The sequence below is a fragment of the Triturus cristatus genome, chromosome 2_1 (assembly GCF_964204655.1).
Source record: "Triturus cristatus chromosome 2_1, aTriCri1.1, whole genome shotgun sequence".
NCBI classification, from domain to species: Eukaryota; Metazoa; Chordata; class Amphibia; order Caudata; family Salamandridae; genus Triturus; species Triturus cristatus.
In genome coordinates this window covers 339343570-339359275 of record NC_140581.1, presented here as the reverse complement: position 1 = coordinate 339359275, position 15706 = coordinate 339343570, and positions in this window count along the sequence as shown.

Here is a 15706-nt window from a genome sequence, read left to right as displayed (position 1 = left end):
ACTGTATGACAATGTACATTGTGACTGTTTTGGAGGTGCAGGATTTAGATGGCGGACAGTGTACATTTGGACTACATGACGGGTGTGTTGTTTTACGCGTATGTTTTCAGTTCACAGTTTCCAGCTCTGTCAGATGTAGTGGGCCTTTTTCTGCGCGTGTGCGGAGCCAGTTGTGTCCTCTGTTATGTCGGGTTTGCACATTGTAACACATTGTCGTCAATGTGGATGTGCTGTTATTGCTATGTGTGTGTGCTGCAGGTTGCCACAGGGATGAGGGATGTGATACAGGGTCATTGTGGGTGTGCAGTGTGCTCTGCCTATTTGTGCATGTGTGCCATTGTGCCCATCTCCCCCCGTCCCCCCAGTCCCTGGTCTTTACTCACCCTGTTGATGTTGTGTCAGTTCCTCCCGAGCTTTGTCCACAGTCCCGACTCCTTGCACCGTCTCCACACTGTTGACTGTGGCCTCCGATTCCTGCAGTTCTTCCTGTGGCGCAGGACTCCCACCTTCTGTCGCTGTTGCTGCTTTCCTGTTGGCGGCGTCTTTGTGCCTGGTTTAGATTTTCATGTCATGCCAGCGCCGCTTGGCCTCCTCAACACTCCGGCTGCATTCAAGGTAGTCTGATTGCGGGTCAGTTGCTGGTTGTGTTCTGTCACCTTCGTGATGCTGGTCTTGTTTTTCTGCGGACTGCACCCCGTCTTCCTCTCCCTCTTCTCCTTGGCCTTACCTGACCCCGTTGTTCCTTGTTGGTGGTATGTGGGGCTTGTGGGGTTCTGGTCGGACTGCACTCGGTCAGGGTGAATCCATGTTGCTACTCACTTTGGCTTCTTTCTGGTGTGATGTTTTTGTTGCTTTTATAGTGCATTTGCCGTCAGAAGTGTGGAACTTGCAGGCCTGCCGCTGGTTTTCGCTGCTTTTTGTATCGCGATTGGCCTCATCGCAGCTTTTTTGGTGTTCGTTTTTCGCATTTTGGCGGCATGGCGTTGATTTTAAAGCGATCAGTTGACGTGTTATCTGGTGACTATCGCATTGTACCGCCATGTTGTGAATACCTGGTTAACACAGTGTAAATTTCTCGCGATGGACTGCGATGTTGAGGGTTGCGTTAAGTAACTTTTGTAATGGTTTTCACACGTTATTCAGAATATCCCCCATTTTGCCTAGTACATCCTTTTTACAACAGGCACAGCAACAAGGATTAGCTTTGTTGAAGTGCTGCTAAACAGTGCCCTGCACAAGCACCGCAGTGCCCGGGGGCTCCCAACACTTCAGGGCCCCTCTCAACCTTTCAGGGGGCCCCATTCTTCACAATGCTACTAAATATCTGTCATGTATGGGATACTCATGGGGCTTACATCCAGGGATTTAGGTGGGATGAAATAACTAGGGGGGTGGGTCTCTCAAAGGGACGTGGCCGATGCAATCATGAGTGTACCTTAAAAATACTTAGGCTTAAAATCTATGCTGAGCATAGTGTGCTGCCTGACTTGTATTTTGTTGCTTCTGTCACTGCATTTATAAAACAACAAGTAACATTGCACCTACAACAATCCAGGACTATTGGCTTTGTCAATGGTTGTCAGTTGCATAAGAAAAATAAGCAACAACTATGGCTTCGTTGTATATAATATTGAAAATGCTTCAGTTTTGACATAATGAGATTGTGAAAAAAATTTAACGAGTCTCTTTAAAGTTACATCAAATCCAGTGAAGGGTTGTACTGCTGCTGAGTTAAGATTTGTTTTGCACCCTGAGGGTAAAGCAAAAATGGAGAGCCAGACAGGGACCTGTCTCAGCACCTGCTTTGAAGAACTGCTGGTGCTGAGCACCAGCGGGACCCGGCCCACTTATAGCCCTGCACACACCATATCCTGCAGGCGGGCCCGATCATTTTGCAGTACGCAACTGATCAGACATCAAGATCCAATAGCACATCTCTGGCTGCAGAGCCAGTGGTCAGCACCGTAGCAGTCAGAGATGAACTTCTTCAATCAAAAATTATTGCATTTTGATTTGGATAATACAGTTAATTAGTTTTGAGCTGCATAGAACTTCATAAATGGAAATGTATAGAGGCCCGAGACGAAAAAGATACCTCTAATTAAAACACTATGTGGCATATTTACAAGGAAATGAAAGAGTGCAGAGGTGCGGCAAATTTTGCAGCCCTGCGGTCCGCCATTTCTAAAACAGAGTTATGCGCCACATTTACAACCTTGGCATTAAAAATAGCTGCCTAGCGCCAACGCAGGCACCCTTGCGCCAAACAATCAATAATGGTGATTTGTTACTGCAGCACACATAGAAGTAGCAAATCGCCAATATTTAAGGATTGTTTATGTGCCAAAAGGCACACCTTATTGCAGATAAACAATAATTCATGGCATTTTGCTCTTTCTACGTGTGCTGCACAAAACAATTGCACCATTGTAGCCCCTGCTATTGCATGGTGTTAGTTTTTGGCACTGCCTCAGATTTACACCTCCTTGTAAATGGATCACTGACAGAATATCGACGATCAAAAAATCGAGCTGCCAGAATATCGCTGACAAAATATAGAACACCAGAATATAAGTACAAAAATATCGAATCCAAAATATCGTTGTAAATAATATAGTTTGTTAAAATATTGAATTTTTAAAATCTCTTAAAAGAAATGTAAAATAATGAAATAATGAATATAATTAAGTAAAACATACTTAAAAAACTTAAATAACCTTAAAATGAATAAATAATTAATGTAAATAAAAAAAATAAACATGCATTTTTTTAAAGTACATATATATGTTAACTTAATACTATTAAAAATATTCAATATCTTTAATGTTGGATAGCGGGAGGGTCAAATTTACTATTCCAACTCCAGTGAGTGCAACAGTAGGGAAAGCGTTGGATAGTGGGAGGGTAAAAATTACTATTCCCAGTCCAGTGAGTGCAACAGTACGGAAACCGTTGGATATCGAGAGGGGAAAAATTACTATTCCCACTCCAGTGAGTGCAACAGTAGGGAAAGTGTTGGATAGCGTAGGGGTAAAAATTACTATTCCCACTCCAGAGAGTGCAACAGTAGGGAAAGTGTTGGCTAGCATAGGGGTAAAAAATACTATTCCCACTCCAGTGAGTGCAACAGTAGGGAAAGTGTTGGATAGAGTAGGGGTAAAAATTACTATTCCCTCTCCAGTGAGTGCAGCAGTAGTGAAAGTGTTGGATAGCGTAGGGGTAAAAATTACTATTCCCACTCCAGAGAGTGCAACAGTATGGAAAGTGTTGGATAGCATAGGGGTAAATATTACTATTCCCACTCCAGAGAGTGTAACAGTAGGGAAAGTGTTGGATAGCACAGGGGTAAAAATTACTATTCCCACTCCAGAGAGTGCACCATTAGGCAAAGTGTTGGATAGCGTAGGGGTAAAAATTACTATTCCCACTCCAGAGAGTGCAACAGTAGGGAAATTGTTGGATAGAGTAGGGGTAAAAATTACTATTCCCACTCCAGTGAGTGCAACAGTAGGGAAAGTAATGATTTAATAATTAAATAAAAATACATTACTTATCAATACCAATATAAAATGAATTAAAATTAATTATCAATTACAAACTAGTTAATAATTAATTAATTATAAATACCAATAAATAATATTTATTAAAAATTAATTACCTGTTAATAATTATTTAACAACAAATTAATTTTCGATACCGAAAATTTATAAGTAATAAAAAAACAATTAATAATTAATTAACAGTAAATTAATTATCAATACACAAAAATATGTTCAATAATTATTTAATTACAATTAAATTACTTCCCACCCTATTTCCCTATAAACCCACAACCCGCTCTGAATAATAAATTAATACAATTAATATAATTATCAATTAATCAATTAATAAAAATTAATTACCTATTAATAGAAATTAATTACCAATTAATAATTAATTAACAATAAATTAATTTTCAATACCAATAAATAAAAATAAATAATTTCTTAATTACAATTAAATTACTTCCCACCCTATTCCCCAACCCGCTACAGAACTAAAACGCAAAATTAAATTAAAAACATTGAATAATTCCTCAAAATTAATATTTAATGTACTATAATCAAATTACTTCTCACCCTATTCCCCTATAAACCTACAACCCGATACAGAATTAAATTACGCAAAAATGAAATAACATAAAATTCATTACTTTAAAAAAATTCAAACATACATTACAAAAATAATACATACTTTTAACTCATATACTAACATTTAAAACACTATAAAAAATCGATATTTTTAACAACTATATTATGACTGTCGATATTACTAACTTCGATATTAGGAAAATTTGTATTTCTTACCTGAATTTTGATATTCTGCACCACTATATTTATGCAATTTGATATTCTGTCCATTCTATATTAAAAACTCGATATTCTGTCCAGTCGATATTGTGACTAGTTACCCTTGTAAATCTGGGGCAGCATCAAAAAGCAACGGGTGTTGCTATGGAACTCCTATGGCAACACCCATTGCACGCCCCTTTCAGCAAGATACCTTCGTTGAAGGGTAGCATATTTACAAAGCAGTGGTAAGTCACAACAAGTGGATTAACACCACTTTGTAGATATGGTGCAGAGCATTTTGCCACCGGAACGTTTGTAAAAGTGATTTTCAGGTGGCACAATCCCCTTGTAAATATGCCCCTTAATGCACATATCCCAGTGTTGTGTAAATAGTGTTTGGGAAAGACAGAACCACAGGGAATGGAAGTAAATGAGTTTGAGGTGTTACATTTACTAATAGAAAACATTAGCACAACAAAATGGGTGGCATCCGTCTTAGCCAAAGACACTCCAGAGTAGAGTGTCACTGAGTGCAGTGGTGTAGAGTGGCATAGAGTGCATTGGGGAAGAGTGCAGTTGCGTAGAGTAGAGTGCCGTAGAGAGCAGTGGCATAGACTACAGTAATGCAAAGAAGAGTGCAGTGACATAGAGGGCATTGGCGTTGAGTGCAGTGGTTTAGAGCAGAGTGGCAGAGGGTGGAGTGGTGCCGAGTGGAGTAGAGTGGCAAAGAATGCACTAGCATACACTCAATTTTTCAGAGTAGAGTAAAGTGGCATAGAGGGGAGTGGTGTAGTGTAGAATGCAGTGGTGTAGAGTAGAGTGGTGTAGAGTGTAATGGCATACAGTAAACTAGTGTAGAGTGCAGTGGCATGGAGGTGTATAGTACAGGGTAGATCAGAGCGGCGTACAGTGGATTAGCGTAGAGTGCAGGGGCGTAGAGTGGAGTGGCCTAGGCTGAAGTGGTGTAGAGTGTAGTGGCGAAGAGTACAGTGGTATAGAGTAGAGTGGTGTAGAGTGCATTGGCATACAGTGGGGTATGCATGGTGTGATATTGCACTGCCATTACACACAACACATTTTTATTTGAAATGATCCTTACATTTACACTGACATGCAGTTTTACTAATACAACTACACAGCACAAAAATGGTAATGTGTGGAAATGGCATCACCTTGTGTATTGATTTGTTTTGATCATATTAAAGTACTTCTTTCCTACACACTTCAGAATTAACAAAAATGTGTTCATTATTGCTTTCCTAATTCTGATTTATTCTGAAATACTAAAACAGTTCATTTAAATGTTATGTGCTAGAAAAATATCCTTTTCTACACCTGGGAGCAGATTTACAAGCCCCTTGCGCATTCCTGCGCCGCCATTGTATCACTTTTTTTGACGCAACGGCAGCGCAAAAAATGAGGCCTATTTACAACGTGACGCATCTAGGGAGATGCGTCACATTGTAAATCCCTGCGTCACATTATACCTGCGTCAGGTATAATGTATGCAGGGTGGGCATTCCCACTCAGGAAGACCTTGTTAAAGTGACGCAGTGAAATCTACAAGATTTCACTGTGCCACTTTTAGGACGCCACTGCGTCAAAACCTTACGCCTGCTTGAAGCAGGCGTAAGTAGTGATGCAGTGTAGTGGAAATAGGCCTCAACACGCATTGCTGGAGTTGCGTCGTGCATGCGACACGACTCCAGCAATGCGTGACTTTTCCACCAACAGATGCATCAGAATTTCTGACACATCTGTCAATCCTTGCACCATAGTGAGCCGTATTGTAAATACGTTGCATCTATAGTGGCGCAAGAGTTTCCAAGGGTGGCGCAGGGAAAGTGACGCATCTATACAGATGCGTCCCTTTCTTGTAAATCTGACCCCTAGTATCCAGCAAGATTGTCACATAAAGGGGCCGATTCCAATCCTGGGAAAAGGCTGTACGAATCGTTGTACGGAGCGTTTTCTCCGTACCACTCGTACCCGGTAAACTGTCCGTACAACCTAGGAAGTACGATTCGTACAGAAAGCCTATTTCCGTACGTTTCGTACAAAAGACCATACTGGTCAAAAAAACCAACGATTCTGGTCTGGAACAGCTTGTATGCGACAACCGGACGCATTCAAGCAGCGATTTCCGGCCCAGCAAGTACGATTCGTCCCTACGTCACTCCGTACGGCTTTTTTACAGGAGCCAAACACAGCCGGAAAAGCAGAGTCCGACGCGAACCGCTATGCAATGGAGCCCCGGTACGCGACGTACACGCCATGAACCCCATCGTACGTGTCATCCCGGTCCTCCTAGCCTACGACCTGGTGCACCGGACCCGATACACATGCCGCAGAAGGTGAGAACAACACCCAAGGGCCGGGGGGGGGTGAGGGGCAGGAAACATACCCCATACCAAAAGCAAAACATATAATATAGAGCCCATACATTACCACCAGGGTCTGGTCACCTGGGGGTGCGTGGCCAGCAACACCTGCGTACCGCAACAACGGAAGTGGACATGTACGGTGCGTTGCACACGTACCCCTAGCACCAGTAGAACAGTCATACGGACCGTACACACGCAATGAATGCGTGGGTACGGGGCATTCCACACATACCCCTACGGCACCAGTAGAACAGTCACACGGACCGTACACACGCAATGAATGCGTGGGTACGGTGCGTTCCACACGTACCCCTACGGCACCAGTAGAACAGTCATACGGACCGTACACACGCAATGAATGCGTGGGTACGGTGCGTTCCACATGTACCCCTACGGCACCAGTAGATCAGTCATATGGACCGTGCACATGCAATGAATGCGTGGGTACAGTGTATTCCACACATACCCCTATGGCACCAGTAGAACAGTCATACGGACCGAACACACGCAATGAATGCGTGGTTACGGTGCGTGGCACACGTACCCCTACGGCACCAGTAGAACAGTCATACGGACCATACACACGCAATGAATGCGTGGGTACGGTGTGTTCCACACGTACCCCTACGGCACCAGTAGAAAAGTCATATGGACCGTACACACCCAATTAATGCGTGGGTACGGTGCGTTCCACACGTACCCCTATGGCACCGGTAGAACAGTCATACGGACCGTGCACACGCAATGAATGCGTGGGTATGGTGCGTTCCACACGTACCCCTACGGCACCAGTACAATAGTGATACGGACCGTACACACGCAATGAATGCGTGGGTATGGTGCGTGGCACACGTACCCCTACGGCACCAGTAGAACAGTCATACGGACCGTACACACGTAATGAATGCGTGGGTAAGGTGCGTTCCACACGTACCCCTACGGCACAAGTACAATAGTGCAACGAAGCGTACACACGCGATGATTGCGGGTGTACGGTGCATTTCACACGCTTACAATGGTAATACAGGCCTACACATGCCAGGAATGGAGGGCTACGAGTCGCACAAGGATGACAATCAACAGGTGTATCTGGCTTTTCGTAGGGGTGCCAGCAAGGTGGCATATGTGTCCTGGATGTATTGCACACACCAGACTCTATAGTTACCTGATGTGTAGTAGCAGTTTAGCATGTGCTATGTTCATTGACATTGAAGTTGGCAGACTCTCAATCTTCATGATTCCTAACAATGTCTTGCAGGGCACCGCCTGTCCCAAGAACAATGCCAGACTTGGCTGCCATGAGGGAACGTGCCTGCATCCGACGTTACAGATTCACTCAAAAGATGATTGAGGACTTGACCGACAGGCTGGCACCACACCTCCAACCGCGACACAGGTATCCTACGCTGTCCCCAAAGATGAAGGTGATGGCAGCCCTACATTTTTTTGCCACAGGTACGTTTCAATTGACCATAGCTGATGTTGGTGGAATGTCGCAGACAATGTTCAGCCGTGTCCTGCGTGATGTTTTGGTAGCCATGTTGGAGCACCTTGATGAATTCATCAAATTTCCTACTCCTGGGGAGTTGACAGATGTCAAGGGTGATTTCTATGCCCTGGGAGGGATGACCCATGTCATTGGGTCCATTGATGGGACACATGTGGCTTTGGTACCACCACAGGCACAGGAGCAAGCCTATCGCAACCGTAAACATTACCACTCAATAAATGCCCTTGTGGTGTGTCTTGCTAACATGCTGATTTCCCATGTCTGTTTTCCAGGATCAGCACACGCTGCCTACATCATGAGGCGTAGCAGGGTGCCACAAATGATGCTGCGGCTGCACAACGAACAAGCATGTCTTGTTGGTGGGTATACTCTGTTGGTCCTGTGTGATGTCGTATCTTTGGCTCTTACGGCATCTCCTGACCCACTTATTTACATGATGTTTCACAGTAGGGGTCTCTGAATATCCCAACATGCCATGGCTAATGACACCTCTCCGCAACCCAAGAACAGCTGCAGATCACAGGTACAGCAATGCGCTCGGGCAGACCCGGCGAGTGATTGAGAGGACGTTTGGCCTCCTGAAGAGCCGATTCCGGTGCCTTGACAAGACAGGCGGGTCCCTCCCATATGCATCGGAGAAGGTCTGCAAATTTTCATTGTGTGCTGCATGGTGCACAACATGGTCGTTGAGAAGGCAGTGCCACTCATCCTTAATCCTGATGAGGAGCAACACCCACCCGTGGAGGATCCAGGGCTTGGTCACAAGGCAAGTGAAGAGGAGGAGGAGGATGATATCTGGAGTCAGCTCATACGCAACTTCTTCTCATAATGGTGAGTCACTGGGTATGAGTGTGCAAGCTTGTAGCATTGAGTGGCATGTGTTGCAATGTGTGTGTCCAGCTGAATGAATGCAAAGTGACTTTGATGTGTGTACTGATGTGTCACTCGAGTGATGATATCATGCCACACAGTTTTGCGGATAGACTTTCTTTGAAATGTGCATGTGTCCAACATTGTTCATGTTTCGTAACTGACCATGAGTGCAGCGAGATTTGTTTTAGGTGACTTCTTGTGTGTCTGTCATTCCCAGGTTTTTGCGCCTGTTGTCTGCTCGTGTCATCTCTGTCCTCCTGCTATTCCTCATGAGGATTGCAACGTGTGCTGAATCAGCGTTCCATGCATGGACATGTGGAAATGTCAGTTTGGGTAAGGCTTGCAGCAAGGCTTTTTGGTGGTGGTACGGGTTGGGAATGTGTGGGGACTGCTTCTGTGCATGTTCTGGTACCATGCATACATGTCTTCTCACCATGCAGAATATAACATGTAACATCACTCCCATGACATGATTGACAGTCATCTGTAGTGGAGTGTGGAGTCTGATGAAGGCATCAATGTGCGTAAACCTTGCCTCTGAAACATTGCTGATGCTACGGGTGGACATAGTGTGGGACATCACAACAACTGGCTCTATGGTGATTTGCAGCGTCTCCGTGTGCAGCAGGATGTGTTTTGCTCATCCCCTTGACTTGTGTGTCAGTTCATTGGGATTTACAACATCCGTGTTGTGAAGGGGGGGTCCAGCGTATGTCCCACATGTCCTGTCAACTGACCTGTGAGTCTGTTCGTATGGATGCATTTCCCTATGTGTGAGTTTGTGCAATAAAGGTGTTATGCACAATCCAAAGTGCCTCATCTCTGTCACTGCATATCTCTTGCCAGTTTGCATGCGTTATCTATGGCATAATTGACAAACATTGAGCATATGAGTGTATGTGTTCTTCGGCAACAAGCATGCATTTCTTCATGGCTAATAATCTCTATTGTGCATGAAGTACCTGGTTGTGTATGTATTTGTGCAGGTTGCTCCCCGCAACGGGACGTCAACGCCTGCTGACGGTGTGTCTCCTGTGGGCAGCTCCGCATTTTGTTGCCTGATCCTGTGGCCGTCATTTTTGTTGATTCTTCATACATTTTCTCGGAGTGACCCATGAGTAACCTGACACTCCTTCCTTTACATACACCTGTTGCACTGTGCCTTTCTGACTTCCCTGTCATTATGTGCTACTTTTTGCCTAGTTTCTCACCCCTTCCGCCTGCTGCTGCCTCACCTGTGGCACCGCCCCACCGAGTGCCCTAATTCGGCAACCCACACGCCTACAAAATGCTCCTCCCTTCACCCTCCACCCATTCTAAATGCAGCCTGCAGCTTGTCTGTGCCACTGTTTCACCAACGCCGTGCCAAAGGCAGGGCCGTCTGCACCTGCAACATGCACAGTGCACGACCCTCTGGTCCTTGCATGACCCACGCCACACAACAGGCTCATGCTGCAGCCACCCTCCAAGCAATGTCCTCCAGACAATCAACCGCCTGCTATCAGGCAACCCCTAAGCGCACACACGACACCTTTGCATGCTGAGTGTGCAACTCCAACTGCCTACACAGCACTGCTCTGCCTACCAGACCCTGTCAGAACAACCAGGTCATGTGCCTCCTACTCCACACCCGCTCCGTCCACAAGCACGCCATTGGACTCTGTTACCTCCTCAACACAACGGCCCCACACATCACCTTCATGACAGTAACCTGGTCAAAAGCATCCTCAGCACACAACTTCTTCATTGCCATCTCAGATGGATACAAGATCACTCGCAGGGACAGCACCAACAATCCCGGAGGATGAATTGCAATTTATTCCCAAGTACATCCTCAGAGTCACAAATCCGGTTTTGCTCCAACCACCTAACAACACTCATCTACAGTAGGCCTGGGCAGTAAATTCCGTTCCGCTCGCGGAATTTGCAGAATTTAGGTAATTTCGCGTTCCGCGGAGAACGCGGAATTGCCCAAAATTCTGCTTTCCGCGGCTTCGCGGAATTTTTGCTTGTTCGTGATCTCAAAATGCGTGTTCACGAGATATTTCCCCCCGAGCACGCAATCAGCTGTTGCGAACAGGAAAAAAGCATCGCGAACATGCAATTCCGCGTGTTCGCGGAATTTCTGCGTGTTCGCGGAGATTTTAAACCATTTCGCGGAGATTTGCGTAACGCGACTACGCAAATTCCACCCACCCCTAATCTACAGATCTCCAGGCCTACAGCCACAACTCCGCAAAGCCATCAACACGTACATCTGCACACACGCCCTCACCTCCACAGGCTACATGTGGCTGGGGGCCAGTAACTTCTTGCTGGAGGCGAACCACATCACCATCCATCATTGGTCCATCAACATTTGCATCCACGTCTCCGACAAGTAACACACTGGCCCACAGCCCGCTACCGATCCCCCAAAGATGCTTGATGTAAGTCACCACAGACAAGCTGTGTGGGACACTCAAACCAACACCACCGCCACACCCTGCAACCTCACACACTGGATCAGCTACTGATCCAACAATCTTGCCACATTGACGGACTTTCCTGTGAAGCACAACAACAGTTAAGCCACCTGGGACAAGGCAGACCTACTGGACTCATACAGATCGAGCCGGACTCTTGTGCAAACCTTGCAACACAAAGTACCTTTATTTACCTTACAGCCCTGGAAAACGCCACACACAGCCATCACCATATCATCAGCAAGGACAAGTGGAGATCCTTCAGATAGGGCCGAGGCACCAAAACACACGACATCAAGGAGCTCATCAGCATTGTGTGTGAACTGACAGCAGATCTCCATCCAAAAGACACCCCACCCTTGCAAGGCAGATCACATCCCTTGCAACTTTCTACCACTGCAAGCTCATGGCCATACAAGACAGCCCTGGCACACAGAGGCAGACAGCACTATTATCCACGTGACAAACCCCCCTCAGGTTCTGGATTCCCGTCAGCAACAAATACACCACCTGGCACATGTGCACCATCCACTCTGGCTCTCCATCAGGCCCCTTCCCACACAACATCTCAACCACATCATTCCCCATCCATGAAGCCCACGTCGAGGGCATCCTGAATGTCTCATTTGAGTTTGCCACATTCCATGGGAGCTGGAGGTATGCAGAGACCCAGGCCTTCTTCAACAACGGATGGCAGTATAGCAGTATCTCCTGGAACATCACCCTGCTTCCCTACCCAGCAAATGTCATCAGGAAGACACTCAACGAGTGACTGACAAATTTCCTCCGCGCAAACAGCTCCAGGCAACCGGCACTAGATCATCTTCCACAGTAATCACACCACTGCAACCGTCATCATTGCCACCACCAACGACAACTTAGCCCTACTCAACAATGGTGAGACCACCCCCCTTGACCTCTCAACGGCATTGTACACCATGTGCTACCACACTGTCAGCTCACACATCTCCAACACTGGTATCCAGAAGAGGGCCCAGTATTAAATCACCAAGTAGCTCACCAGCAAGGCCCAGGGAGTCGGCCTCCACCCTGAAGCATGTAGTACACTGGGGTCATGTGGCCCATGCCCCTGGGCTAATGTCTCAGTGTGAAGATCTTCAATGTCTCCATGACCCCCTTCTCCACCATCACATGCGCACACGACCTCATCATCATCTCGTATGCCATTGACACCCAGCTGCTCCTCAACCTCACCAAAGACCCAGCCATTGCCAGATCCAACCTTCAAGGAGGCATGAGATCTGTTGACGAATGGCTGACCATCAGCCACCTGAGGCTGGACTTGGACAGGACTGAGGTCATCATCTGAGGATTGTCCCCTTATGGCTGGGTCAACTCCTTGTGTCCCACCGGCCTGGGCACCGCACCAGCACCCAGTGGCCACGCCGCAAGCTGGTGTTCATCATGGACTCATCGCTCACAATTACCATGCAACTCAACACCATCTGTACCTCATGCTGCAACACCCTCCACATGCTGCAAATGATCCACAGATAGATCCACTCCAAGGCAAGACAGACCGTCCCCCAGGTCCACGACACCAGCCGGGTCAACTACAGCAATGCCCTCTATGAAGGAACAACAGCAAAACTGCAGGAGAAGCTGTCCAGGGTGCATCCGCACTCCTCATCTTCAACATCCCCCACCCCAGCCACATCGCCGTCCACCTGAGATAGCTAGAATGGCTCACTGTCTGCTGCAGGATCACCTTCAGACTCCTGAACCACACTCAGGAGGCAGTCCACAACCCCAGACCCAAAACCGACCTTGGGCGTCTGTCATCCAACACCCCGTTGGCCCAACTTCGTGCAGCCCACCTTGCCCTGGCCACCATTCATCACATCCACAGAACTGCATGCAGGAGATAGTTCTCCCACCTCACAAAACAGACCTGGGACTCCCTCCCTGGGTACCTCAACATGACCCATGACCTCTACACCTTCATGATACTCTGGCAAATTGGTTTGTCTGAGCAGTATTGCAAGCCCCCCCTCAGCAGCTTGAGGCCATCACGGGTGAGTATTGGGATACATGTCTGTATTTGGTGATACATTGTGACCCATGTGTGTCCTCGACCGGACTCAGATCCAAGTGTATGGATGGCTGGAGTTAGTTCCACACTCAGGCATACTTTGACATATCCCCACACATATGTTGTGGACTCATGCTAAATGACTGCAACATAAAATTACAATTATACATTTTTTTATTATAGGTCTGGGGCGTGATTTGTGCACAGAAAAAGGTGCAATACAGGGACCATAGAATCCAAAGTTCACAGGGGGAGATGGGATCCTTGGCATTGGAAGTCATCAGAGTCCAGGCCACAGTGTTTGGCATCATTGGTCAGACTGTGACCAGCAAGTCCATGTGGCAGATGATGTCAGTCAATGAGGTGATGCTGTCGCACATGGAGGCCAGGTGCCACGCCAGGTGACCTGGGAGATGTGGATGGTCCGCTGCCTCTCACGGTCTTTTCCATGGACGACCCACCTTCCTCCAGGGACCCTCAGATGCAGGCCTTGCCGATGCTTGGGACGCTCCGTTGGACGAATCCTCCTCCTCCTCCCTCCCTGTGGCTGGTGGTGGTCTTCGCCTGGTGGCACAGGGAGGGTTGCCCATGTTATCGTCGATCCGACGGAGTGAATGGCTTATGTCCCTTTGCACCGCCAGGAGCTCAGCCAGTCTTGCCTCCATCCGTCCTTGGTGTTCTTCTTGACTGGCGTGTTGCTCGGCCTGCTGGTTCTTCATCTCTGTGATGGTCCCCTTTATCTCTGTGAGTGTCCTAACTACCCGGCTGATCTCCCTGGTGTCACGCCGGTATGCCTCCATGATGTGTATGTGTGACATACCAGTTTCTTCAGCTGGCTGGCCAGGTTCTCGCCTCCGCCTGCCTCCACTCCCACCACCATTGCCCACATGAGCCTGGGCTGCTGTTGTGGGCACATCGGGTCTACGGGACCCCTGAGGGATGGCAGTGGCAGTGTTGTCTGCCTCCTCCTGGGTGCCCGGCGCACCTTGTCCCTCCTGGTCAGACTGGCTCAGGTGTTCACTGAGGGCAGGGCTCCTCGGTGTCTCCTGGGATATGGCAGGAATGGGGTGGTGGTTGGCGCAGATGTTCCTGAACCAGGTGCTGCAGGGGCTTGGACACCAGATGGTCCAGTTCGATCGGGGTCATCCGCGGAGTGTTAAGAGGCATCGCTGCCGGTGGGATCAGGTTCCTCCCGAGCCTGGGACTGTGATTGTTCACCCCCATTGTTGGCGGGAGAATCATCACGTTGCCCTGTGTGTGAGAGACAGACAATGTTAATGCTGTTTCATGCAACATCCATGTTTCATACACATTCAAGTTGGCACTGTTCCTCCAGGTAGTTGTATGTGCCTAGCATTCTCCTCAATGTTCACTTGTGGATGGGTCTGTTGCGGGGGACAGATTGATATGTTCTCCTGAGTCTTTGACATGTAGATTTTTGGCTTGGATGCTTCTTCGGCTATGTATTGGTGTTGTTGGGTTACATGTCCATTGTGACAGTGGGTAAATCCATTGCCCGTCCCGGGGGTGTCTGCTTGTATAAGGGGTGTGTGTGACAGGGCCTGCTGGTGGGTGTAGTGTGATTTGGCAGTGGGGCTCCCAGGTGATGTAGCTGTCCCCCCATGGAGCATGCTGCCATGACAGTGAGTGTGAGTTCCTGTCCTAGATATCTGACCTTGTTGTCTTGGTGTTTGTGTTTGCACTGGTCACAGGAGGGCCTTGTGCTGCCTACACCTGGGCCAAGTGTCAGCTATCTTGTCAGTACTTTCCCAATCCCTGTGCATTGCGAATGGTGCATGGGTATGTACCTGGGCCATATGGGATGAGGGCAATTTTGTCTGATTTGGAGTTCAACAATGCGTTTTGTGACACCCACCCTCCCAGCATACGGGACATCCATTCTTGGGTTGGTGCTTCGTGTTGCATGGGACATAGCATGGCCTTGCTTTCTCAATGGGGAATACACATGTTATTGGCATTAGAGTTGTTTTTGACTGTGGTTGTGGCCGGTGAGGGCTTGGAGGTAGTTGCGTGCATTTTGTGTAGTTGGGGTGTGGATGCCATTACCCCTATGTTACGTAAGTTGTTTG